Here is a 26,426-nt window from a genome sequence, read left to right as displayed (position 1 = left end):
CCGGACGAGAGTTTTATTGAGTTTTATTTTGAAATGCGCCTGAAATACACTGACATTCAAGCAGTGCGATGCGCTAAGAGTCTGCCATGCAGACCAGCGATCCTGATAATGGTAAGTTTTATTTCTCCAACATCCTGCTGTTATCCTACTATGAATACGCTAGCTACAACAGTCCCACATCAGTATTATGAACGTTCCGCCAGCTAACGCGGTCCGGACACCGGATCACTGATTAGAGGTTGGCGTTGAACTATTGTTTGCCAGCCAGTTAGCCGCTGGTAAGCTAACAAGCTATGAAACAACTCCTTATAAAACCGGAGGAAAGCAGCAGCAATATTTCAGTCCAAGACCTGTATTCAGAACCTCCCACGCTGTTACACAATGACCCATTAATCATATTACTGAACTATATAGTTACCATGGAAATTTTCCTTGAAGAACCAGTGAACTCTTTGCGAACACATTTTAATTTATGTGTTGATTATGTTTCGTATCAGTAATACAAGTCTAAAAAACTGATTCAAATGATCAAGTTAACACAATGAAGTAAAGAGTACTGGTAATCTGCAGCTATTTTCATAATTTCAAGGTAAAATTCTGATGTGTGATTTTCTAGCTTTGCAGATGTGGAAATCCAATGCACTGATTTCTTATACACAGATGCTTTTGGTGTTTTTTGTTGTAAAATAAAACAAGGCATTTATCACTGTTGGAAATGATTACAGGTATTATTTGTAACACTTTCTAACATTGTATGGACAAAGCAATAAATCAGTTAATGGATAAAATCATTTGTATTACAGATGCTATCAACAGCATGTCTTGTTCATTTTATTTAGTTGTCGGCCTTGGATGATGAGGTCCAGTTACCAGGAGCACTAGTCTGCAGCTTACTGGTTCCGTCCTGCAGCTCCTCCACGCCGTCCTCCTCTCTACAGACCAAATCAAGTAAGATCTGTTTAGACTATGCAGACATCAGCATGATCAGTATGTTATCTTTTGACCCATCCTAAAAATCACAAAATAGAACATTTACTTTAACCCTTTAAGCTTCAGTGTACCGCCGGCGGTACACCTACTAATTTGCATAGGAATTTCAAGAATGTCCGACGGGTGCAAACGCGATTATACAAACACTATACACCGATGGAAAGCTTAGATTCTCATGAATCCGCCGGTATAAACCACTTTCAGATGCGATTACCACAGCGGGTGAGAAAAAACAAATATTCATCCATCCTTTCTCCATACACGGCTTCAAAGCACACAGCGCGACTCACATTTCCGGGTTTATTATTACACACAAAAAAAAAAAGATTCCACAAAAAACGGCCATAATCCAACCCTTTACATCAGATGACACAAGCCAGTAAACTATTTTGTCCAAAACATGTCCTGAAGTCGGTATAAAATCCCCGAATCGGTCGTTTTCAAGGAAATGCACCTCCCGATGCGCGTCCAATATTCCCCGTATTTTTTGTAATTTTTTTTATTTAAAAATAGAATATTAGCGATTTTTTGTACTGAAAACGGCTGGAATTGACTGAAGATTAAAGGGTTAAGTTAACTGTGTTTATGAAAATAGAAAATAATTACTGACAACTAATACTTTTTGGTGCTTTTATGCAGGAAAAGGGAACCAGGAAGCTGCTGTGGATCCTCTGCAGTATCTGGAGAGGTCAGAGGAACGGTTCTTGGAACAGATCGGAAGACACCAAGACGTGACCTCTGCCATGCTCCAGAACATCCAGAAGATGAATGAAAACCTTGGTTGCACTGATGGGACGCATGGTGTCGGTGCTGGAGCAACTGTCCCAGAATTAAACTGCATTGTTGACGATTGGCTTTTCTAGAAAATAAATCTTTTTTAGTACTTCACCTGTTTTGTATTTTACTCATGCACTTTGGGTGAATAAACAGAAATTTGTGATGAGAGATGCAAATTTTGTCTATAATCTACAGAGACTTTATTCAGTGTTCAGTGCACACTTTTGTTACACACATTTTGACAGATAAGCAGTTGTGCTTTTCAAGCAGATTTTAGTCAGAAACATCAGTAGCATATGTTTTTTTTTACTGTTACACCAATCTAGGTAGATAAACTGCACTACTGCAGCAGACATATTATTGAAATGTGCTTCTATTATGTGTCTACATACACTGCTCACAAATAGTTATTCAACTTTTGGGTGAAATTGATGGAAAATATAAAAAGTGCATGCTGTAGTGATATATCATAAAAGTAGGGTATTTAACTAGAAACATGCAATAGTGATTTCCTCATCTCAAAAAAAATTATTGAATCAAAAGCTAACAACAGTGGAGGGTATGTCACAATAAAAATGTCTCAGTTTGGACAGAACAGCAGCCTTCAGCTGAAATCCAGTACAATTGTGTCCCACCAGTGGCGTGATCATGGATGTGTCCAGGCAGCAGCTGACCTCTGCCTCGTAATTAGCCTTAAGACCAGCTATAAAGATAAACATAGATATTATCATTATCATCAACATATGGTGCATGTGTTTAACCTTTAAGCTATGTAGGGATGCAAATGTAGTCGAAGCTAAGTAGCTAAGCTAATGCTAACACGTTCAGTGTTCAGAATCAAAACATCTCTAAAAATTACCTGTTTTCTCAAACGTAGTCGCCGTTCCCTGTGACAACCATGAAGACAGATAATCACAGAAGAGCTCATCTGAAGAGCAAATGTCCAATAAGGTTCCTGTTTTTGTTTGCCATGTCCTTCCAGGGCTCAGTAGGAAAAAGTCTGAATATATGGAATGAAAATCTGAACATTCTATATTCCGACTTTCATTCAATATATACCAACTTTCATTCAAAAAAAAAAAAAAAAAAAAAATTATATATATATATATATATATATATATATATATATATATATATATATATATATATATATATATGTAGATATGTACGGCCAGAGCAGCCACCATGAACCCCAACAGTTCATGGTGGCTGCTCTGATGGTCACGTGTCCTGTTCCTGAGCAGTTTCAGAGCGTCCACAGTTGTCAAATAGCCACTTCTATGGTTTCCAACTTGCATTGACACGCAGCGCCCCCTGGGGACACCCCCACATCAACCCAACGCAGGAGTGTAGTCTGGAGAGCAAAGTGCAGTTGATTTCATGAATTTCTTTAATTTGTTTGTAATTACTTAATCGCAAAACTCACTCCAAGTCGTTCTTTTATAATTAAAACTTTATTGAACATTTGAGCAAGCAATGTCGCACCAGAGTCTATAAACCTCCAGGTCTGTTCTACATTTTTATGAGGTTTAAGAAAGAAAGAAAATAATAACAAAATTAAAGCAAAAATAAATGTATGTGAATCCGTTTCTCCATCAACAAGCACCATAATTCATTAATTTCTTCAAAGTTAATTAATCATTGTGTATTTTATAATATTCATCTTAAGCCCTTACCTTAGTGTCAGTGTATTTCAAATAGTCTCCCCACTTTATGAAGTATTTCTCAGTCCTGTTATTGCAACTAAACGATATTTTTTCAGATGATGCCTACTTTTCCAGTTCTGTGTAACATTCCTGAAAAGATGGTTCACCTGAGTTCCTCTAGTTTCTCATTATAATTTGTTTTCCAACCATTATACTTGTCTGAATGAAGTCAACTGCTCATAGTGAGACATCAACTGTGGATCACTGAGAACATATAATCTTGGACAAAAGTCAAAATCAGCCTGAGTTATATTTGTAAGACATTCATGAACCCTCAACCAGTAATTCTGAATCATGTGACATAACTCCAAGTCATTGTTAATTGCAGACAAATTCCCCTCCCCACAATACCATCATAACAGTCAGTATAGGGCTAAGATGATGATGTGTCCTATATTTTCAGGAACTACCAAATTTTGTTTAGTGCAACAACTTACTGATGACAAATGCTTTATTCTTATTTGTCTATCACAATTACTTTCAAATCGAATGTTTGGTCTTATGTATGAGGAGAGGAGAGGAAGAATTTGAAGTGACAGCGATGAACATTCATCCATCAACTATTCTGGAAAGTTGCCTCCAGCCCCAAAGATACCAGGACCAGGCTTTGATAGAAAGTCAACAATGCGTTTTGTCTACCATCATCCAAATGAACTTCATGGTCCCACAGGGGAGACATTTACCAGCTCACATCTCAGAGCACTCAGAAAAAAATGAGCTGATGTGTTTGGTGGAAGCTGGACTCGTCTATGGTTAAACTACTCCACGCCTCTCTCCTCCCTCTTTACCGTTTGCACCAGTGGGAAGGACTGAGATGGGAAGTTGTGCCCCACTGCGCAGCTCACCAATTTGCAGAATGGCCTCAAAATGCACACTCGGTGAGGTGGACCTGATTTGTGCTGGATTTGCGCCTTGCCGCCAGCGAGTCACGAATATAGAGCCCAGTATGTTTAACCTAAGACCACTGTTATACCAGTATTTCATGCCTTTATTGAACATTAACCATTAAACATTCAAAGTACTGGCAGAGAAAGTCAGACAGTATAAGACAATAGTGGACAAAATAAGAACTGAACAGAACTGCCTCAGTTCTGCAATATTTTTATGACGTCATGGGTGAATTGCTCTCTTCATGTCATTAGATGGATTTGCTTCCAACTGACAGCCTTGGCCATATTCTTATAGAGTATAGTGCTTACTTTGGCATAATATTAGAAATTAATCACCACCTACCCCTGTAGATCAGACAATCTGATATAACATAACAGACATAATATTTACTCTAGCTGCAGATTAATTGTAATTTAAAACAAGCTATGGATTTTTTTTGAAAAACATCAATACAGTATTGTAGAATGTTTATATTATTCTTCAGGGGCTTTTTTGCTTGGTGTCCTGATATGTTTATTGTGTACTTCACTGACACTGTACAGCAGTACTATGGCTATTAAACATGGTGGCAAAGTGTGAACTTCTTGTTTTTTCTTTTTAAAGGGCCAACGCCAAGAGAAGACAAGCCAGATGAGTGATTTTTCCCTTTTAATTGGTCCAGTCTTCTACCGTTTCATGTTATTACTGTTTATTACTGTTTCATGTTTGTGCTTTTATAGCTCATATTTTTTTCAGTCCACTTCACTGACTTTGTTTGAACTGTTTTACTTTGTTAGAATAAAAATAAATAAAAATTGTTGTCCTCTACTGTCACCAGTTGTTTCTTGAGTTTGATAATTTCTTCAGTAGGTTTCTTCGTCATTGATGCAGCATCTTAGACCCCCTGATGTGTCCCAACAAGATGCAACCACTGACAAGCCGGCATTCACACTCTGTCTGAGGGTAACTTAATGGCATATAGCCACAAATTCATACCAGTTCGGATTTATTCTATTTGTTTATATTTGACATAAAACATTGTAATGGTTTAATTGTGACTCATGAGGTGTGCAGCTTAGACAAGGTCAGAATGTGTTCCAGTTATGGCTGAAACTAAATGCTAACTGTCTTTAATTTGGATGAGTTGGCCAGCTGTTGATCTGTAGCATTATGGCTAGGCAAGTGTTAACACCCAAGTGCCATTATTCAGTGTGGTATGTGGACCAAATTCAAGGTGTGGGCCAGAATACAAATGTACAATGGCCCAAATCAGGTCAAGGTTTTGGTAATTTGGTATGCTTTTGGGTTTACATTTGGCAATGTGATGGCTTCTTTTTGGCCCACTTTGGCTATCAACAGTGGACCGCCCAAGTGCCATCATTCCATACGAAATGTGAGCCGGATGAACGTGGAATGTGGCCCAGAAAGAAGATGTACAGTGGCCCATGTCTGGTTGAGTGCTGGGTCATTTGGTATGCTTCTGGTTTACATCTGGCAATGTGATGGCTTGGTTTTGGCCCACTTGTGGCAAACGAGTGGACCACCCAAGTGCCATCATTCCAAACGGAATGTGGGCCAGATGAACGTGTCAAGTTTGGGCCAGAAGAATTTTGCTATCTGGGATCAGATTTACAAGCTTTTCCGTTGTATGAGGCAGATGTGGAGTACTGGACTGATGGTTCCTGTTATCGAACAGGAGATAAATTGTGTCCTGGTTATGCAGTAGTGAAATTTCAGGGAAATGGATTTGTTGTTGAGAAAGCGGAGGTAATACCACAACCTGCCTCTGCACAGTTGGCTGAACTTGTGGGGCTGACTGAAGCATGTTTGTTGGCAGAAAACAAACGAGTGACTATATACACGGATTCGGCATATGCTCATAATGTGCGTCACTTGTTTGGAGCAGTGTGGAAGAATCGAGGATTCAAAAAGACAGATGGTTCTCCTATACAGCATCATGCTCAGATAATGAAGTTGCTGCATGCAATGATGAGACCTAAGGAGACAGCAATATCTAAGTGTGCAGCACATAAAAGTGATGTTTCAAGGGTCACACAAGGAAACAGAGCGGCTGATGAAGCAGCCAAAGCAGTCACAGGAGCAGACAAAATGGGCAGAATTCTTCTAGTTTCTCATGAAGTAGACTTGGAGGATAATATTCCGCTCAGAGATGTGATTTTTGATTCAGGAAACTGCGTCTGCAATGGACAAACAACTTTGGTTGGACTGAGAGGCCATTCAGGATTCTACTGGCCTGTGGAGAAATCATGAGGGGTTGATGGTGGTTCCTCCAGATCTGTTGGGTCTGATTCATGAAGCGCATGGGTTAGCTCATGTTGCAAGGGGGGAAGTTCGGAGGAAGATCACAAAAGAGTATGGTTTTTGGGCACCATACCTGCTTGAGCAGATTGATTATGTTATAGGCAGGTGTACTATTTGCCTGAAACATAATGTTAGGAGGGGAATGACTGTTCCTCCTGGGCACATTCCAACCCCGAAAGTCCCAATGCGTGAGCTGGTTGTGGATTTTGTTGACATGATAAGACCGGTTGGAGGCAAGAGATGCATGCTAGTTGTGGTTGACAGGTTGTCACGTTGGCCTGAGGCGTGTCCAACCAAGCGAAAGGATGCTCAGTCTGTTGCTAAGTTCTTGTGCCGTGAGGTCATAAGTAGGTGGGGACTTCCAGCTCGAATATCCTCAGACAATGGAAAGGAGTTTGTGGATAAAAAGGTAAGATTAATTCTACAGAAATTAGGAATTAAACGTCTGGGTGCCATTTATCATTCGCAGAGCCAAGGTATTTCTGAGAAAATAAATGGTCTGTTGAAAAATCGCATTGTTAAAATCTGTCAACACAGGTTTGAACTGGGTAGCGGCGCTTCCATTAGCATTAATGGTGTGTCGTTTGAGTGAGCTCCGTGATTTGCGCATGACACCTCATGAGTTGGCTACGAGAAGGAGGATGCCAACACCTTGTCTACGTACAAGTGGAAAGGGTCCAAGTTTGGCACTTTTGGAAGATGAAATGCGAGCATACGTTAAGTACATGGCTGCTTTACATAAGCAAATATCCACGTATGTTTCTGACAGGCAAAAACAGGACGAGGTTCAAGAGAGACTTGATGAGCAAAAGAGGAACGTGGTGCAGCCTGGAGACAAAGTATTCATGAAGGTGTTTAGAAGGAAGTGGTTTAACGAACGTCGTGAGGGGCCATTTGAAGTTGTTCACAGTACTGGAACGGCAGTCCAGGTTAAAGGGTCCCCAACGTGGTATCACTTGTCGCATTGTGTTAAAGCACCAGCGGAAGAGGTGCCACGTTCACAGAGCAGAGAAGATGAGGACCTCCAAGGTCAAACTCCAGACGGAAATGTGGATGTTCATGATGGTTCTGAGCATACTTTTGATGATGCCAGAGATGACTCTTCAGTTAATAGACAGGAAAGAAGATTTGAGGATGTTGATTTACAGCACATGCCAGATACAGCAGAGTCCGTCCCTCTGGAGTGTGAGTCAAGGACTCCAGAGGGCTGTGCGGTCTCTACAGGAGGGGATCTGTGGACCCACTTGGATCAAGGAGTCCAAGGCCAGTCAGGAGAAAAGTCAGACCAAAACGTTATGAGGACTAGGGTTGAAGTGACCTTGGGAAAGTCAGTTCGGCTTCCATGTCAGTGTCCAAATGCATATCAAGTTCAGTGGGAAGATAATTATGGTAGAGTCGTTGATTTGTCAGATACATCGCCCTTTGGAAAGTTTGTGTTTAGTAATGACCCCAGGAGGTTGAAAATTGAAGGAGATTGTAGCCTTTATCCAAGTATATTTAAGTTAGAGGATCAAGGAGATTATAGATGTTCTTACTATAAATTACAAGAGCATAGTGTGCAGTCACAGTTTAGGGTTAATGTTGTGACTTTAGTGGAGATAAATGGAGGTAGGATTGAAAAATCCCAAGTTTTTTCAAGAGCCACGAAAGGTGACAACTGTGGCATCAACTCTTATGCCAAAAACTGGAACCATGAAACGGATGTCTACTTCTATGGTCCTGAAAGTTGCTGATGTCTTATATTTAAGTACAGCTGTGCCACAAAATATTTCTGTGTTTTTGGCTACTACTATGGTAGGGGACAGTGTGACAAAACCAATGGTGCCCGTTTCCCCTTCTGTGGCACCTAGGATTATCAATAAGGGGTCTTCTATTCATAAAATGATGATAGCATCCATGTTGCGTTTGGAGTCTACACAGATGATGCAGACACCTGCTGCTATATCTATGACATCTACGACATTGAAGGAGTTGGACAATGTGATGCATAGGCCTCTAATACAATTAGAGGATAAAGGGTTTGATGGTGGTGTGCCATTGGAAAGTCGTGAGCCAGTTGTTGAGAACGATGGTGTAGGCTCATTGAGAATGGATCAGGTGAATGTGTCAAATGTAAATGATGATGTTTATGATTGGACGTCCAGAGATAGGACTGAGTCCCTGCGTTCATTGCAGAAGAGGGATGCTCAATGGAAGGCGTATGGGTTTGACTCCTCAGTGATGAAAACTGCAGACCCATGGGCAAGTAAAAATTTGTGGTTTCAGCAGGTGACTCATTCTGTGAGATCAATTGATCAATTAGTAAGTTAAATTGTCCATGTCTGGTGAAAATTCCATCTCAAGGCACATGGCCTTCAATTTTGGAAACCGTACCAAATCTATTGAATGCTCAATGCCAATTGAGTGCATTAACATCGTTTTATCAGCAGGGGGCACCGGCAGCAGCGGTGAAGGCTTCTTGAGGGTCTTTGTTTTCACCACGATCCATTTGTTCTTGGCTGAGGGATTTGCCATATGTGAATCTGTTAGACCAACATGAGAATATACTGACGGCAGTTCCGGATGCATTAGATGTGAAACCTGTGAGAGCATTTGGTTGTTTTTGTTCAAATGATATGCATGAGGGTCCTGGAATGTTTATGGGAATATCCCACTGTAATAAATATAGGATGCATTTGGGTAAGGAGAACCTTGAACATCCTCATGTATTGTTTCCGGTGACTTTCCGTTTACCATATCATCAGAATAAGACTGTGTGGGTGCTTGATCGTTTTTTGCCAGCTAATGTCACTGTAGGAAATCTTCGGGATATTTGGTGGGTTTGTGGTGACAAAGTGCATTTGTTTTTGCCATATGGATGGACAGGGTGTTATACGGCGACATTAAAACTTGCGTATGAGATTTTGGCTGTGAGGGACACCAATATGGCTGAGGAGGACCAGTCTAATGCTGTTTCTGTGAGGAGGAGGAAATAAAGAGTTGGCTCAGTTCCACACCATAGAGTCTTATCATTGGAGGATCAGTTTGGGAGAGAAGTGGGGTATAGGACTCCTTCCATGGTATGGTGTTACATTTTTGACTGATCATATTGATAACATTACTTATACCCTACAGGGTTTTGCGAATGAGACCATAAGAGGTTTTGGATATCTGTCAAATACTCAGAGAAGTCATAGACTGACACTGTTAAAACATGATATGGCCCTTGATTATATTTTGGCCAGACAGGGTGGTTTATGTGTGGCTTTGAATTTAACTGGGGATGCTTGCTATACTTTGATTCCAGATACTTCTGATAATATTACTAGTGTGATAGATGCGTTGTAAGTTATTAGGGATGCATTTGGTCCATCGGAGGATGCTGGATGGTCTGGTAATGCTTGGTTGGAGGGCAAATTATGTCCTGTGGGAGCTGTTCTAGTTCAGATTTTGGTTGCTGTTTTGTCACTGTGTGTGATGTTTTGCTTTTGTACATTGTTGCTGACCTTTGCGAAGGCTATGATATTGAGATGGGTTGGTGTTGTGATGCCGGGTGACAACGTTCAGATGCCGTTGTTGAGTGGGGCTCACTCGAGTGACATTGAGGAGGATGTTATGGCATGTGAGGTGGTAGATGATCATCCCTTTTGACTGTCTATTTTGCTGTATTTCTGCTATTTTGCCATTTCTTCTTGTGGTTACATATGGGGGGAAATGGTAGTAGTGTTTTTGGATTCTTTTTTGATTTTATCTTTGTATTCCTTTTTGATTTTATCTTTGTATTTTTATCTTTTTATCTTATCTTTTTTGTTCTTTGGTATATTATGAAATTATACTGTGTTTGATATGTTTGTTACTGCAAGATACTGGTGGGTGCTTTTTATCTTCCCAGGACGCCATCTGGGAGATTGAATAAAAAGTGGCTGTCGGGAGTTCACTGCAGCTAGTGATGGTTCTCTGACACCCGAGGCTTCGACACATGCGCGGTAGCTCATGAAGCAAACGTTTCGAGCCACTGTGCCGAGGCGTGGTTTGGTCATGTGACTCGTGACGTTTGAATCACTTCAGTGACGTTCGAAGCACTGAACTGCTTCGAATCACCTGATTGGTTTGGTTTGTCATGTGAATCACTTGGCGGGATCGAGAGTGTTCCGGGATAGGAGATCCTATTTAGTGTGGTTCATTTGAATTGTTCTTTGCAGAGTAGGTTGGTTGGTTTTGTTGCTGTTGCCGTTAGTTGCTTTGAGAGTTAGTAGTGTGTCAGATAGTGTATTTCGTAGTAGATAGATAGATTAGACAGATCGATAGATAGATAGACAGATTCGACAGATTAGACAGATTAGATAGATCAGACAGATTAGATCGATCGATAGATCAGACAGATTAGATCGATCGATAGATCAGACAGATTAGATCGATCGATAGATCAGACAGATTAGATCGATCGATAGATCAGACAGATTAGATCGATCGATAGATCAGACAGATTAGATCGATCGATAGATCAGACAGATTAGATCGATCGATAGATCAGACAGATTAGATCGATCGATAGATCAGACAGATTAGATCGATCGATAGATTAGACAGATTAGATCGATCGATAGATTAGACAGATTAGATCGATCGATAGATTAGACAGATTAGATCGATCGATAGATTAGACAGATTAGATCGATAGATAGATTAGATTGATAGATAGCCATTGACGTTAGATATAGATAAATTGGTAGATATATTATATATAGATCAGACATATAGACAGATATATATATAGCTATATAGAGAAGACATATAGATATATATATTATATATATATATATATATACAGAGAGAGAGAGCGAGGGAGAGATAGATAAACTATCTAGCTAGATATATAGCGCTATATATCTAGATAGATGGAGCCGCAGCAGGAGCCAACCAGAAAAAGGTCCCGTGCATGGGACGATTTTCAGTTGCTCCCGGATAATAAGGTAACTTCGAGTGTTATTTTGATTTCACCTGTATTGACATTGGAAAACTCATGGCAAACCCCCATGTACAATGCTGTCGCTGTAGAAAATATAATTACTTGAATGTATTCAATTGTTTCACAGGTCCAGTGTATGCTGTGTGATGCCAGGCTGGCTTACAGTAACAACACCTCGTCCATGCTGAGGCATTTAAGGGCCAAGCATGGCAGAGAGAGGGAACCGGCACCAGAGAACAGGCCGGAGCCGGCTGTTGCCTGTAACCCAGGTAGGCCTATTCATGACATTCGCAAAGAATTACTTTTGCCTTGCAAATTTGGTTCACATTGCCCTGTGATACATTTCAATAACACTTAGTACTTTTTATGTAACTTACTGCATAGTATTATCTTCATGAATTTTTTCAGGCAATAGAAAGAGAGAACTTGATGACGCTCTCATCAACTTCGTCGTCAAGGACTCTCAGCCCTTCTCTGTAGTGGAGGATGCTGGTTTTAGAGCACTTGTGGCGACACTGGACCCCACATACAGTTTACCAACCAGAAAGGCGCTCAAGGAGATGGTGGCTGCCAAGTTCCAGGAGGAGCAACAGAAAGCCAAGGCAGAGATCCTGGGTGTTGAGACCGTCAGCCTCACTTCGGACATGTGGACATCTATTAATATGGACTCTTATCTGGCAGTCACCTGCCACTATATCAGTCCAAATGACCAGCTGTCCACTGTTCTTCTGGGGGCCAAGCCTTTTCCGAGGACCCACACAGCAGCCCACATTGCTGCAGAGATCGCATCAATGATATCAGAGTGGGGTCTCGGAAACAAGATTAGATGCATCGTGACAGATTCAGCCAGCAACATGAATGCCACTGCCAATAATTTGAATTTGAGGCAGTCTAAGTGCATTGCACATTGCTTAAGTCTGGTGGTGAAGAACTCTCTTGAAGCCACTCCTGGCATTGATGAAATTAGAGCATCAAGCCGGAGGATAGTTACTTACTTCAAAACAAGCACAACCGCTAAAGAGAGACTGAGCCACATGCAGCAGCAACTGGGCCGCACTGTCAAAAAGCTGAAACTGGAAGTGGACACAAGATGGAACAGCACCCTTGAAATGTTTCAGCGCCTCTATGAGGAAAGGGATGCGGTGGCATTAGCCCTGGCTTCGCTGAGCACAGACCTGACTCCACTAACGAACCAGCAGCATGAAGCCACAGGGGAATGCATCAAGGTATGGAATTTAAAACCACAGAAGAAATGATAGTAGAATCCAAATTGTTTAGTTGTTTTATTGCATTGTCATTGCAGAAGGGTTTACTCACTCAGAGCATCATACTAGACTGAACAATGAAATGAAGTTCACCACACAGTATATGCATTCAGATAATATGGACTTTGCTGTCATTTCAGCTGCTGGCTGCCTTCCAGGTGGCAACTGTGGAGTTGTCAGAGGAGAAACGGGTGTCAGGTTCTAAGGTTATCCCCCTCTACCGTGTATTGCGACATACAACAGAGCAAGTATATTCACAGCTCATCACCCCCATGGCAAAACACCTTGCACAGAACCTTGTCAGGTGCTTAGCTGACAGACTGCAAGACAAGGAAAAAAACAGTTCACTGGCTGTTGCCACTCTGGTTGATCCACGCTTCAAAACCTTTGGGTTTTCAAATCAGAGAGTGGCAGCCGGTGTCAAAGAAAGACTAATTACTGAATGCACAACAGTAATTAACATTAAAAATGCCAAGCAGCAGCAGCAGCAACCGCAACCACGACCATCTACATCTCAAGCACCACAGCAGCCTTATCCTCCACCACCACCAGCACCTTCCACAGGTACTTTTTTGTCTGTTATGAATAAGGAATGACTAATGACGTTTGTGTTGATGATGATCTTAAATATTTTTCAGTTCAACTCTGGAGCTTATTGGACAAAGACACGAATAGAGGCTGGCAAACCCAAAGCGCCACAGCCAGTGCCATTGTTGAGGTGAATCGCTACCTGGCTGATCCTCCAATTGACAGAACAGCAGATCCACTTGCTTACTGGGCCACCCACAAAAGTGTCTACCCGAACCTATATGATGTTGCAAAACATTTCTTGTGTACACCTGCCTCATCTGTTCCCTGTGAACGTGTTTTTTCGAAGGCTGGGGAGATTGTGAGCAAAAGGAGGAACCGTTTGAGTCCGAAAACTGTTGACATGTTATTATTTCTCAATAAAAATTCATAAATTGTTACAGAAGCACACCCACTACCCTGTTCCCAAGCACACCCTCTTTACTGACCTCTTTTATCAATGAACCCCAAGACATTGCCATAATATAATCTGTATTTGCACCAGCCCCATCTGAAAATAACAACAGTCTGCATTTATAGAGCACATTTCATGACTGTATCAGCACCATTTAAATGTTTAATCACACAGAATATAAGTGAAAAGTACATAGGGTTACAGACATGGCAAATAAGAAACATGCTCTTCAATAATAATAATTATTATTATTATTATTATTGTTCTCGGCGAGAACCCATACAATCATCTAGTGTAGTTAAATACCAATGTGTACATGGCCTATCAAATCCAAAACAATCCATGAACCAATTACCACGTCTCAATTGCATTTCATTTTATTGACCACTAGATGTCCTACTGGAGCACTGTGTGTCATTGAAGCCTCGAGTAATGAACCATGTTTTGAATGAAGTGTCGAAGCTTCAACAAAGCCTCGATCAGTCATCACTACCCGTGGGTCTTGAACTTCTGAATAATATGAGCCACTGTTGTCACAGGAACTTCAAGCTGTTTAGAGATGGTCTTATAGCCTTTACCTTTAAGATGTTTGTCTATCATTTTTTTTCGGATGTCCTGGGACAATTCTCTCCTTCGCTTTCTGTTGTCCATGTTCAGTGTGGTACACACCTTTTCACCAAACAGCAGGGTGACTACTTGTCTCCCTTTAAATAGGCAGACTGACTGATTATGAGTTTGGAAACACCTGTGATGTCAATTAAATGACACACCTGAGTTAATCATGTCACTCTGGTCAAATAGTTTTCAATCTTTTATAGAGGTACCATCATTGTTGTCCAGGCCTGTTTCATTAGTTTGTTTTTTTAAATAATGATGTTAATCAACAATTCAAAAGTAATGGCTGTTTTTGATTATTTAATTTTCAATAAATTTTTATTTATTGTTACTTTTGTGAGTTTCAAGTGATTTCAGTGAGAATTGTGGGTTTTTCCTTCTTTAACTGAGGGGTACCAACAATTTTGTCCACGTGTGTAACAGCTAGATTATTTGTGTCTGCATCGCATTGTAGTAGGGTGACCAGATGGCAATGACTAAAATCCGGGACGCTGTGCCGGGGGGGGGGGGGGGGGGGGGGGGTACACTGTTTTTCTTTTTTCTTTTTTTAATTTTATTATTATTATTATTATTATTAATTTCGAAGACATTTACACATTTATTTCTTTAGAAGTTATAGTTTTATTTAACAACAAGCATTGTATTTTGACAAGTTGCCCAACTGAAAACAGTTCATTGTAGGCCTGCTTAAAAACAGAACAAAAAAAAGGTAATTTTAATTCATTTAAACTCTTAGCATAGGCCTAATTAATTCATAAACTAAAATCTCTTGGCAACGGTTTTTATTAGATTATGACGTTTCTCCCATATCTCTGCTGCCACGGGTGTTGTCTTCATTTGTTTGCCTATGAGACAAAAAAACGGGAATCAGTGACTGTTATTATAACAAGGTAAAGGGTAAAACGCATCTTTCATAGTCTGGCTTCTACCTCGAAGGAGGCTTTTGTGACGACTCGGTGCTGTTGCTGTATTTCGCGGATGATTTCACAGCAAAGAGGGCCTTCTTGTTCTCCAGGATGAATTTGTAGAACTCTGCACAGGTCATAGCCAGATTCATTTTAATTTTTATCTCTGCACGGACAAGCTCCATTGAACACCTGTTTCGCACGTCAGTCCAAGCGCCTTTCATGATGGAGAAGACCCGCTCTGAGTAAGCATTGCTCACAGGAACGCTGAGGACGAAGGACAATAATTTTGTAAACTGCGGAAACGTGGACGGGGTCTTCAGTACTTGGGCCCAAAGATCGCCAACTGAGTTGCTGCTCGTGTCCAGATGGGCCAATACATTCTTCAGAGCGCAGTTTTCGTTATAGAGCTCATCCAAGTCCAGATGCTCTTCCATGTTAAGAGCGCACACTGCGTCTTTAAGTTTACTGTATCTGATCTCTCTTTGTTCCTTGATATTTAAACACTGTACATTGTAGAGATATCGAGTTTGTGAAAAGTCGAACCACTTCTCCAAGTAATCCACAGCAACTTGTAAGAAAGAGCTAAACTCTTGGCGTAGCCGGTCAACTTTATTGCTGGGAGAGGAAGCCATAATATCATCCACTTTTGTGCCAAAGAAAGCGTCGTTTTTGCGCTGCTGCAGTTTGACTCGGAGGTCGTTCATCACTCCATATACCTCAACTGAAGTGAGACTGTTGCTTTCAAGACTGAGGACAGCTGTGGAGAATATTTTGAGAACATTCTGAAGGAAGAAGAACGTGATTTCAAGCTCATTTGGATCATCTTGTTCGCCATGCTCGTGCCCCTTGAGCGCATCCCAAATGGCACGGGGGCATTCCTCCTGGCCCAGCGACAAAAAATAACTTTTCACAGCAGGCCAGATGCTCACCAGTTGATTTATTGCAGGGAGCAAGCTCAACCAGCGTGTGGGGACGTGGCGTAACAAGGTAAGATACTCCATATCAACAAATTCAAACATTTCTTTTAAACTGGCAACTCTTTTTGCGGAGCAGCTGAAATGGTTGAATGATTTAAGAACTATGTTTTCAACATCGACTTGTAGCACATTGCAGGCCCTTTTAACTGCATTGTGGATGATGTGAGCTGGGCAGTTTGCTGGGATGATCTTGCTGTTTTTCTGCTTTAGATTTTGGTAAACTGAGTGTCGCTTGCCATAATTTACTGGCGCATTATCAGCGGAGAAAGCTGATACGTTGTGGATGAGGAGGTTGTTTTCCTTTAACTTTTTTAACAACATGTCAGTGATTGCATCCGCACTTTCCTCTGCCTGTTCATAGAAATCCAGCACTCTGTTCTGAATGCCTTGCTCTGGGGTCCAAAATCTCACTGAGAGAGGAAATGTTTTCACATTGCCTTTATTTGAAGCATCAGTAGCGATAGAAAAAAAGAGCTGCTCTGTGCCAAGGCTATGGGTGAAGTCAGATGCAAGAGGAGCCAGTACATTGGTGACAAGGGCCTCTGCTTTGGTGCGACCACAGCTTATGAGTTTGGCAATGGCTGAATCTTGGTACAGTTTTGGTGTCAGTTTCATTGCGCAGTCAAGGGACCGGTATGACTGCTGATGAGAAACGCAGTGAAATACAGAAGTTAACTCTGCAGCAGCAACCTTACTGTACACTGAGTCATCCTGTGGCTTGAAGAATGATGATAGCAAAGTGTTGGTCTGTACAGCGTTAGTGTTATTTACATGCTGCTTGCCGCTAGCGTGAGACTTGAGGTCTGACTCTCCCCCGTGAGAAATACTAAAGTCTTTTCGGCACACTTTACAGAACGCCTTATTTACATCCCCAAATGCAGCCGTTACCCATGTATATTTCCTCGTCCATTCCTCTCGGTATTTGCACAGACGTTTTTTCTTTGCTGGGGGTTCATCAGATTTTTCCGGAGCATTGTTCACCTCCATTTTAACAATGAATGTGTGTTAGCATAGCATACATTTCGCGCCTATAAAAAATATAATACAAACGTCATAATTCATGCGCGAGTGACCACTGCGCAGGCTGCAGAAGGCCTGAGACATGAAGGCCTGAGACGAGACGGCCAGGCAGCGGCCCGGCAGTCATGTTTTTGGACCGTGATAACAGGTGTATGGCTAATTTCGGGACAATTAGAGCAAAATTCGGGATCCGGGACAAGCGGCTGAATTTAGGGACTGTCCCGGATTTTCAGGGACGTCTGGTCACCCTACATTGTAGGCTGGAAAACTCAGGAACAGCACCTCCATGTTTACGGTGCGCCATCATTGCGGAACAGCTACGCATGCAGCGACCTACTGACGTCTTGCGGTGACAACGACGCTGCCGCAACTCGGCTCATAGCCGGTGGAAAAGCAAACTGGGATTTCGGTGGCAAGAGACCTGAACCAGACCTGCACTGGTCGTTACCTTGAACCAATGGTTCTCATCCAGTTCCCTTGGTGGAAATGAAGCCAGAGGGGATGGAGACAATAGTTCACACCTACTCTGGCACGGGCAAGGGGGGCTGGGGGGGCTGAAGCACCTGCCCCTTTTGCACCTGATGCCCAAAATTTTTTTTAAGTGTGTGTGAAAATCTGTGCGGTCCAAAATGATAAATAACTCAAACGAACAAAAAAAACAAACAATTCAGGTCTACCCTCAGTCGGTCACATGATCCAGGTAGACGTCAGTCACGGTCCTGACGTGCCCTGAAGCTCACCGTTAGCGCTGCTAATTTAGAAACGAAAGACCTGAAGGAGGACAACCAATGGTCTGGTGCTGCTAATCTTGAAAGGGAAGACTCAGGGAAGGACAACTGATGGTCCGGTGAGTATGTTTTGCAGCGGTACTCGTTTGTGCACAGTGTTTTCTTGCAAGATGACTGACGAAGTAAAGTGAGCATCCTGTGTGTGTGTCTGACTCCAACATCAGTTACAGTTAGTTAAACATCGCTAGTTAACCACACAGTGCTGAGAGGATAAAGTGTGCCAGACTTCTTTGTTTCTGTATGTTTCTTTTGTCATGGGCAAAGTGTATCAGAGAGATGTATTATTGTAGTGTCAGTGAGCTGCAGTGTGTTTCCTGTGTTTGTAGAGGCAATGGTGATGTTATTTCATTGAAACTATGCCATGTACATGTATATTCACTTAATTTTGGACTGGAAATCATTGTATTGCAATATAAATACAACAGTAACAATTAGAATTAGAACTGTGATTTTTGTCAACCTCTCATTTCAACATATCAGTATTTGTTTAGAACATTTGTATATTAATTTTGTGTGTGTATATATATATATATATATATATATATATATATATATACACACACACACACACAAAATTAATATGATATCTATAAATATAAAATATATAGCTTTTATAACCTTGCTGTCTTGTGCAAAGTGGATAGTCAAATTCAATAAAAGCACAAATCAGTTTAAATGCATGAGTTCTGTATCATTAAATAATTTTTTATGCTTTATTATTAGCACTATGAATAATAAAGGGCAGATTATGAATCAACACCATGGAGTGAGTGAGTGAGTGAGTGATTTATCAATCATATTTCAATTTGCAGAGATGCCTTGTAAGGAGAGGAGGTCAAAAGAAAAACAAAAGGAGCTGTGTGAGGCTGTGAAAGGCCGTGGATCACTCACCAGCTGATCACAAAGAGCACAAAAGGTGAGAATGACACAGGTGTGTCGTATGTTGTGATTTTATGTTTCATTCTTTAAGAATATCTGCTGCTACAATTCCCCCAGGTATATTGTAGGTATGTTTCTGTATGGCGTTTCAAATTTGTGCTCCATGTGCCCCCTTTTGAACTTTGAGCACCTGCCCCTCCTTTGGAGGGATTTCCCCCCCTTGCATGTCTCAGATCGAGGAGTACCAGGCCAGGCTTGACTACAGGTCCACCATGAAGCTGTCTCCCAGGCAGATGGCTTTTGTACACCTGCAGCTGGACCGTATGAAAGTAAAAAGTTAGTTATTTTCTCGTGTCTTCACATTACACACATTATTTTACCACTTATTCCTCAGCTTACACAGTGGTTTGCAATGTATATTCAATGATGCACTGTAATTTTGTTTTATAATGGTTCTCACTTAGCCTGTCACAGTATTACCTGGACACTAAATTGAGAAATAACTATTTCTTTTTCTTTCATTGTCTTTTCAGGCTGCGACAAACTGGAGCTAAAGGCAATGAAGATCATTGGGCAGGGGGTCAGGCATCGGCTGTGGCCGCGAGGTTGGAGGCCGGTGAACATAAAAGGAGACTTCATCTCCTACATGAAGGAGAAAATAAAGTCTTACGTCCGCCAACAGAGGAGGGAGTCAATGAGGTTGGACATGAAGCAAATACAGGAGCGTGACGAGGACTAAAAAGATTTTTCAATAACTTTGGTTATTGGTTTGCAGTGTGTTTTTTAAGAAGTGTTGTGTGTGATTTGGTGTGACAAAAAAATAAATAAATGTAACATTTGAACGATGAAGAAGTGTCCTGATTCATTGATGTTAACATGAAGGGTTTTGAGCTTGGGGTTAACTTTTAAATGGTCAAACACATATACATATTTTGGAAAACTAATTAATTGCTAGTTTCTAAGGTATCAAGACTATAATAACACACTTTGATGGTTTTCATTGTCAAAATATATTTATTTTCAATTTTACACTCTGTATCCCCAGAGATACATTGGCCATTTAGGGTAAAAAATTGGTAATTTTCCAACTTTTAAAACATTTCATTTTTAACTTTTGAAACATAGTACAGGGAATTATGTAGCCACTTTCTTTCAAATCTTCAACATTTATTTTAAAAACGTGGAAAATCCTCAACAATTACCGATGGTTCACATTCGCATGTACCGAGTACCAGAAACAAGTCTCTAAACAATGAGCTGACTAACATGTATATACAAGTCAAGTCACATTTATTTATCTAGCACATTTCATACGACAAGCGCAGACTCAATGTGCTTAAGAACAAATAATTAAGCAACATGAGAGGGTAGCAATAAAACAAATATTTTAACAAGGTATTAAGATCTAATGTAAAGATAAAAACAACAACATTAATTCCACAATAAAATGCTGTCACCCAGCCAATCATTTCAAACCTAGTCAAAGGCTTGTGCCAAAAGACATTTTTATTCTGCTTTTAAAAGAAGACACTGTTGTAGCAGACCTTAGTTCTTGAGGTAGAGAATTCCAGAGAGTGGGACCGTAGTGACTGAAAGCACCATGAGCAGATTTTGAATTGATTCTTGGTATGATAAGAAGACTTTTACTTGATGATCTAAGAGATCTGTCCGGTATGTATTCAGTGAGCATGTCAACAACGTAGGAAGGAGCTAAACTATTCATAGATTTATAAACAATAAGAAGCATTTTAAAATTGATTCTTTGTTTAACTGGAAGCCAGTGAAGAGAGGATAGAACAGGAGTGATGTGTTCATACCCGTTAGTTCACAAACAAACGTATGTACAGAAAAATGGTCCTACATCTGTAACATCTTCCCTCTGGAGCTTTTACACTAACAGCATCCTATTGGCAATGGAAGCTGAGGAAACAGTTGTGAGCATTTTGACCAGTGACAATGCTAAGCCTCACATTGCACTTCTGACACATGACCATGGTCTGTCAATCCTGCGTCGACCTTTCACTGACTGCTACTTCCCTCATCTGAATCTGATGAACCATCAGGTGGCAAAATTACAGATGTCGCCACTGTTTTTCTTGCAGTGTAAAACATGCCCACAGAAATTACCTGTAAATTAGTAAACCTCTGTTGAATTAATCAGTAATACACATTTAATTGTAATATAATGAGTAATAAATATGTTACAGCTTTATATGATTGACTATCTACAGAGTATAGTCCTCAAAACACAAGTATATGTGGGAGTGATTTAGTGTTTAGGAGCACGTTTCAGGCCATTTGGAGTCGATTGGTAGCGGTTTGTAGTGAAGTTTTTTGAAAAGTTGTGTGAACTGTAGGTGGTACTAGGATTCGGTCAGAACCCAAAATTTGGGTTAGTCCCAATCCTGTGGATGGGTGCGTGGGCGTTTCCTGCCCCGTCTAACCTCCGTCCATTTAATATTTATTGCTGTTTATCCTTTAAAAAAAACAAAAAAACAACAACCAACAAAAAATGCTTCAAAAATTGAAAGGTAGTCCAAAAAGTAAAATTCTGTTTTCAAACAGATAGTCTGCACATTTAGCTTTTCTTGAGAAACTAGCCACAGCCTCATCTACTCATATTTAACTTACAGCTCTAATTTTTCCACACTACTTCCAGGCTCACCATTCCCCTCAGCCATCTCATCTTCATGATGACTGTCAGACTTTACTTCATAATCAGCATTTAGAATTTGCTTGGTCAGCATCTCATTACCACAGCTTCTTTGATCATTTCTTTATTACTTCCTGCTGTCACTACTATTTCAAAATAGCAAGCAATCTCCACCAACTCTGCCTTCTTACAGGCTTTGAGCACTTCCCAAGTGAGGTTTTCAAATAAACGCCTCCACCGTGGACTCCATTACTTGTGCAGTAACTTTTTTTTTTCAGAAAAAACCAACCAACTGAAAACCCCCTGAAAAAAACAGGATCAGGATTTTTGCTGATTCATCTCAGATGAGCCCCCAATTGTTACATTTTTGCCACCCCTGGTCTCAGATAAATTCAAAAAAACTAAGGTTATTTGTGGGTGAAATGAACAAAAAACTGCATAAACAAATAAAAAATGGGGTCTGTGGTCTAAAAGGGGATAGGGTATGGTTAAATACCACTAAATCAACCAAAAGTGGTAGATAAAAAACAAAAACTGAAACCCCTCAAAAGAAAATAACATTCCACAAAACAAAAAGAAAGAACTGCTGAGTTCTGGGCATTAATGACACAAAGACACTTTGGTTTCTGAAAAGAAGGCTGACTGATGGTGTCAAACCTTCCAGGTTGTCTACCCACACCCAACTGAGCATCTGGGAGATCCCTCCTTATATCCCCGCCCAGCTGATTGGCAACAACGCACAGCCGAGCTCAATCACACAGGTGCAGCAGATTGAGCCTGATCTCTGAGTCAGGCTGTGACCTTTCTAAGGGGCCGTTTATACGAGGACCATCCTAACAGAAAACGCAAAAGTGGCGTCTTGTCATTTCACGTTTAGACGAGCGGTTTTGAAGGAAATCTGCGAATATACGGTGACTCTATAGTGTGTGGAATTCGATTGGATATGCATGCCAGGCAGCTGGGTGGCGCTGTGATAAAACTCTGCCATGTCTACGCGCATGCTTACTGTCTCCCTTTTCGGATCTCCGCCGCGGTAAATGTTCATGAATGGAATCTGTACAGATTCTGTACGTTTGTTGGTACGACTCCTGTAGTGTACATAGAGCTGCCAGAGTTGCTTGAAGGTAGGAAGGATGGAAATAATCACACATCTTTGTTTACGTCCTTGTACCGGCCGGCAAACCAAAGCACGTATGTGACGTAATCGTGTACGCGACGTGGTCAGATCTCGGCAAAGTTTTGCGTTTTGCTGTTTAGACGGAAACGTAACGGCGGAGCGTTTTCTACTTTTCCACTCTGGAGGCCGGTTTCAAATTTTTTCGTTTTCAAGCCCCCAAAACGCCGTCCTCGTATAAACGGTAGGGTGTTTTGTTGAAATATTTTGCCGTTTTCACCTGCAAGCGTCCTCGTGTAAACGGCCCCTAAGCCCATAACTGATTGAAAAATAATTTTATTTGAAGCCAAAACTTAAGGTTTAAAATTAACCACAACTCATGGAGAAAAAAACTGATGGAAGGAAAGAGTTCGTAGTGAAGGCAAAAAGCATTGGTGGGTGTAGAAGCTAATCTAAAGCAAAAGAATAAACCTAATAATAAGTCAAAAATAAAAGGGAAAATTATGCCAAAGAGGTGTGGAATCAAAGCCAAAAGCCAATTGCTGAAATGAAAAACAATTTAATGAAATCGGGCAATTCTTCCATGGGGTATGAAAGATGGAAAGCCAAAGGTGGATGCACAAATCAAAAATATGTTTAAAAATCAATCAAACAAAAGTTTGACACAATTGGAAAAACAGAAATTAAAGCCCTAGAACTAATGCACAATTATGTATAAGAAACACTTACCGTAAATTATATACTTATCTGACTCCGGACCAGGGAGAAAACCTGAAAAAAAAAAAAAAACTGAAAAAACAATTAAACACAAAGAAAACCTGCAAAACAGAGAAAAAACAGTTCGTATGAAGGCAAAAAGTACAAAACCAAATTAGGAACAATTGGAAACATAAAACAGCATAGACATGAAAATTTGAACGAAGGAAAGGGGGCGGAGACACAGGGGTATATAAAGAAGGACAGCCACAGGAAGCTCATTTCAGGATAAATTCTGAAGGGGAAGCAGCTCAGAAGGGAACGGGTGACAAATACCTGATGAAGGCATAAAAGAGGCCAAAACATAACGCTATGGGCACCCAGGAAAGGCCTATTATAGGATGATAACAATAAACAGGTAAAATATAGGGTTTTATTTTATTAAACATAAAAGAATGTATATTAAATAAAAAAATTAAGAAAAACCATTAATTCATGTATACAAAGCCTAAAGAGCAAACTGATGAGGGCAAGTAGAGCCTGGGTGGGGTGCCCCTCAGAGGGATGGCCCGTGCACCTCCGGCCCCTCAGGGAGCTTATAGCTTCCAGGGGGCCGGTGCCGTCTGTAATGGAGGGCATTCCCCTACACCTAACCCTTTAATTAATATATAACAAAGGCAAAATCAGCATAAAAACCCAAGTAAGGGATTAAATATAGCTGAAATAAAGAATCCATAGATGGGTAGAAATTCATATGCTTAAAAGAGTAATTTAAAAATCTGAAAACGGGTTTAACCCGTTAAACTTCAGTGTACCGCCGGTGGTACACCTACTAATTTGCATAGGAATTTAAAGAATGTCCGACGGCTGCAAACACGATTTTTTTTTTTTTTTTTTTTTTGTCTGCATATCTGCTCAAAAATGACACCAACCACTCATGGTGTCACTACTTAAGCTTCATGCATTTTTTTTCTTCTTTGTGACTTTGACCATCACCGGCCCTCATGGCAAATTAACCTATCATGTTTATTTCAAGCTGTTTCCTACATTATGCCATTGAGGGCTGTGCACACCCAAGTGAAACATAAAACAAACACAGGACAGACAGAAAAGTGAGGCATAGACAGTGTTCTAAGAGAAAAGGCGCATTTTATTTGTTTGTACTCTTTAATTCACACCTTGAAACCATTTACAAATCTAAGACCCTTCACAAACACCAGATATGACAGAATCCCAACAGGATCAATCATGAAGATGTCAGGAGGCCACAAGAAGGATAGATAGAGCAGAGTGAGATCCACAGACACTAACCCAGCAACCTCCACTGACTCAGCGACCGGAGGAACAAACTCTATTGAGTTTTGGTAGGTGCCGGTGTGGTGGGTCTGGCATGCATGAAAACCTCCACCAAAAGGAGGGAGCTGTCCCCTCCAGCCCAAGGAGGTCCACACAGCCCCCCCACAGGAGCCACCTAGCGGAGACCCAGCCCAGGAGCCCGGAGCCCGGAGCGACCCCCCCCCCCCGACACAGCCAGAGCCCCAAGGCCTGCGCAGCAGAACGGGTCATAGCACACCCCCACGGCGGTCCACAGCCCCACTTCCCCCACCCATGGCCACCCCCATGAAGAAAACACGACAGGTGGCCCAGCCTGACCGGGCGACCCAGACGACTGCCGGGCCGCCACCCACGACATTTTTAGTCGCAAATGGCGACCCGGCGGACACCCAAACCAGGCGCCCGACTGACGCCCCCCCATGGATGCAGCCACCCAGCACGACGCCCCCGCGGCGACCCGGCGCCCGCCCAAACAGAGTGCCGCCCGGGGAACAAGGCCAACCACGTCGAGCCACAGGGGACAGCACCTGGAAGATTAGCCAAGCATGCAGTAACACCAAGCTAGCCATTCATGCATATAGACAGAGGATCCTGGGGAGTTGTTGACTGTAAGGTGTCGTCGATACGGCCCGCTCGATCCTGCTGACAGCGACTGGGTTCCTAACTGAAGACAATCATTAGTTACACAATGCCAAAGTACATAAGCAGCAACATATATTGGGGTGATGTGGTGGCTCTCGCTAACAGGCAGTCAGGTTACCAGGTTTAAGTTAAGGGAGTTAACATACGGAGACCATGTTTGTATAAAATTTAACAACTGATTTTTATTTGAAGCAGAGATTTTCTCCATTGAAATGTGATTTATTAGGAGGTTCAACCAGAGGTTAATGTTCAGAGATTGCTTATTTTTCCAGGTGTGACGGCCCTCTACTGGTGCTAGTTGGCCTCTACTAATGTTCATGTGTGTTAAGGTGGACTGGAGGAGGCGCTGGTGGCGTTCTGGGGACCTGGCAACACTTCCGGCGGGCCTCTTTAAAAGCCGGTTTCCGCTGTGTTTCAGTGCGGGCGGGCGAGCGAGCGGCAGGGAGAGCGGCAAGGACGTGTTGGTTCTCTCCGTCGGCTCCTGGATGGAGTCGACCGCCCGGGTTGCTCTCCATCCTTCGCCACACATACGCCATGCTACGCCGTTTTTCTTTATTTAGATTATGTGTTCATGTTGTATTCTTTTGTGCTAGTTTTTGCATCCAACAACACACACACCTGATGCAGGTTATCTCACTGATTACATCCAACATGCATTTCAGCTTACCTTTCACTACACTTCACTTACACTGACGACATGCAGATATCTTTTGTTTTCTTTAAAAGTTTAATTATAGTTTAAATAAATCATTTAAAACTATGTTGTGTCCTTCCCCCTGTTATTTGTTGCGGCCTGTGAGCCAGGGTCGTAACACCAGTTAACAAGGATTGTTTTTTTTTTGGCGATGGCGAGGGCTGCAAGTAAAGATTGAGATTGTTTGCGTGGTAGGTCCGTTGTTGTTAAGTCACCGAGTAAACACAGACTTGGAGATAAAGGAA

The 26,426-nt window shown here is 41.4% G+C and overlaps 2 long non-coding RNA genes across 2 annotated transcripts; one reads left to right on the top strand and one right to left on the bottom strand.

The window, feature by feature from the left end:
- The first annotated feature begins 469 nt into the window (after positions 1-469).
- On the top strand, positions 470-1,878 carry LOC127535186 (uncharacterized). Its single transcript, XR_007943852.1, has 2 exons — positions 470-948; positions 1,630-1,878. It is a non-coding gene; the product is annotated as an uncharacterized LOC127535186 (long non-coding RNA).
- Positions 1,879-2,016: 138 nt separating this feature from the next.
- Positions 2,017-2,760, bottom strand: LOC127535187 (uncharacterized). Its single transcript, XR_007943853.1, has 2 exons — positions 2,627-2,760; positions 2,017-2,470 (listed from the first exon to the last, which is right to left on the bottom strand). It is a non-coding gene; the product is annotated as an uncharacterized LOC127535187 (long non-coding RNA).
- Positions 2,761-26,426: the final 23,666 nt, after the last annotated feature.

Source organism: Acanthochromis polyacanthus, chromosome 8, assembly GCF_021347895.1.
Source record: "Acanthochromis polyacanthus isolate Apoly-LR-REF ecotype Palm Island chromosome 8, KAUST_Apoly_ChrSc, whole genome shotgun sequence".
NCBI lineage: Eukaryota > Metazoa > Chordata > Actinopteri > Pomacentridae > Acanthochromis > Acanthochromis polyacanthus.
The sequence above is the reverse complement of the archived record's forward strand: the minus strand, read 5'-3'. Positions and strand labels throughout refer to the sequence as shown.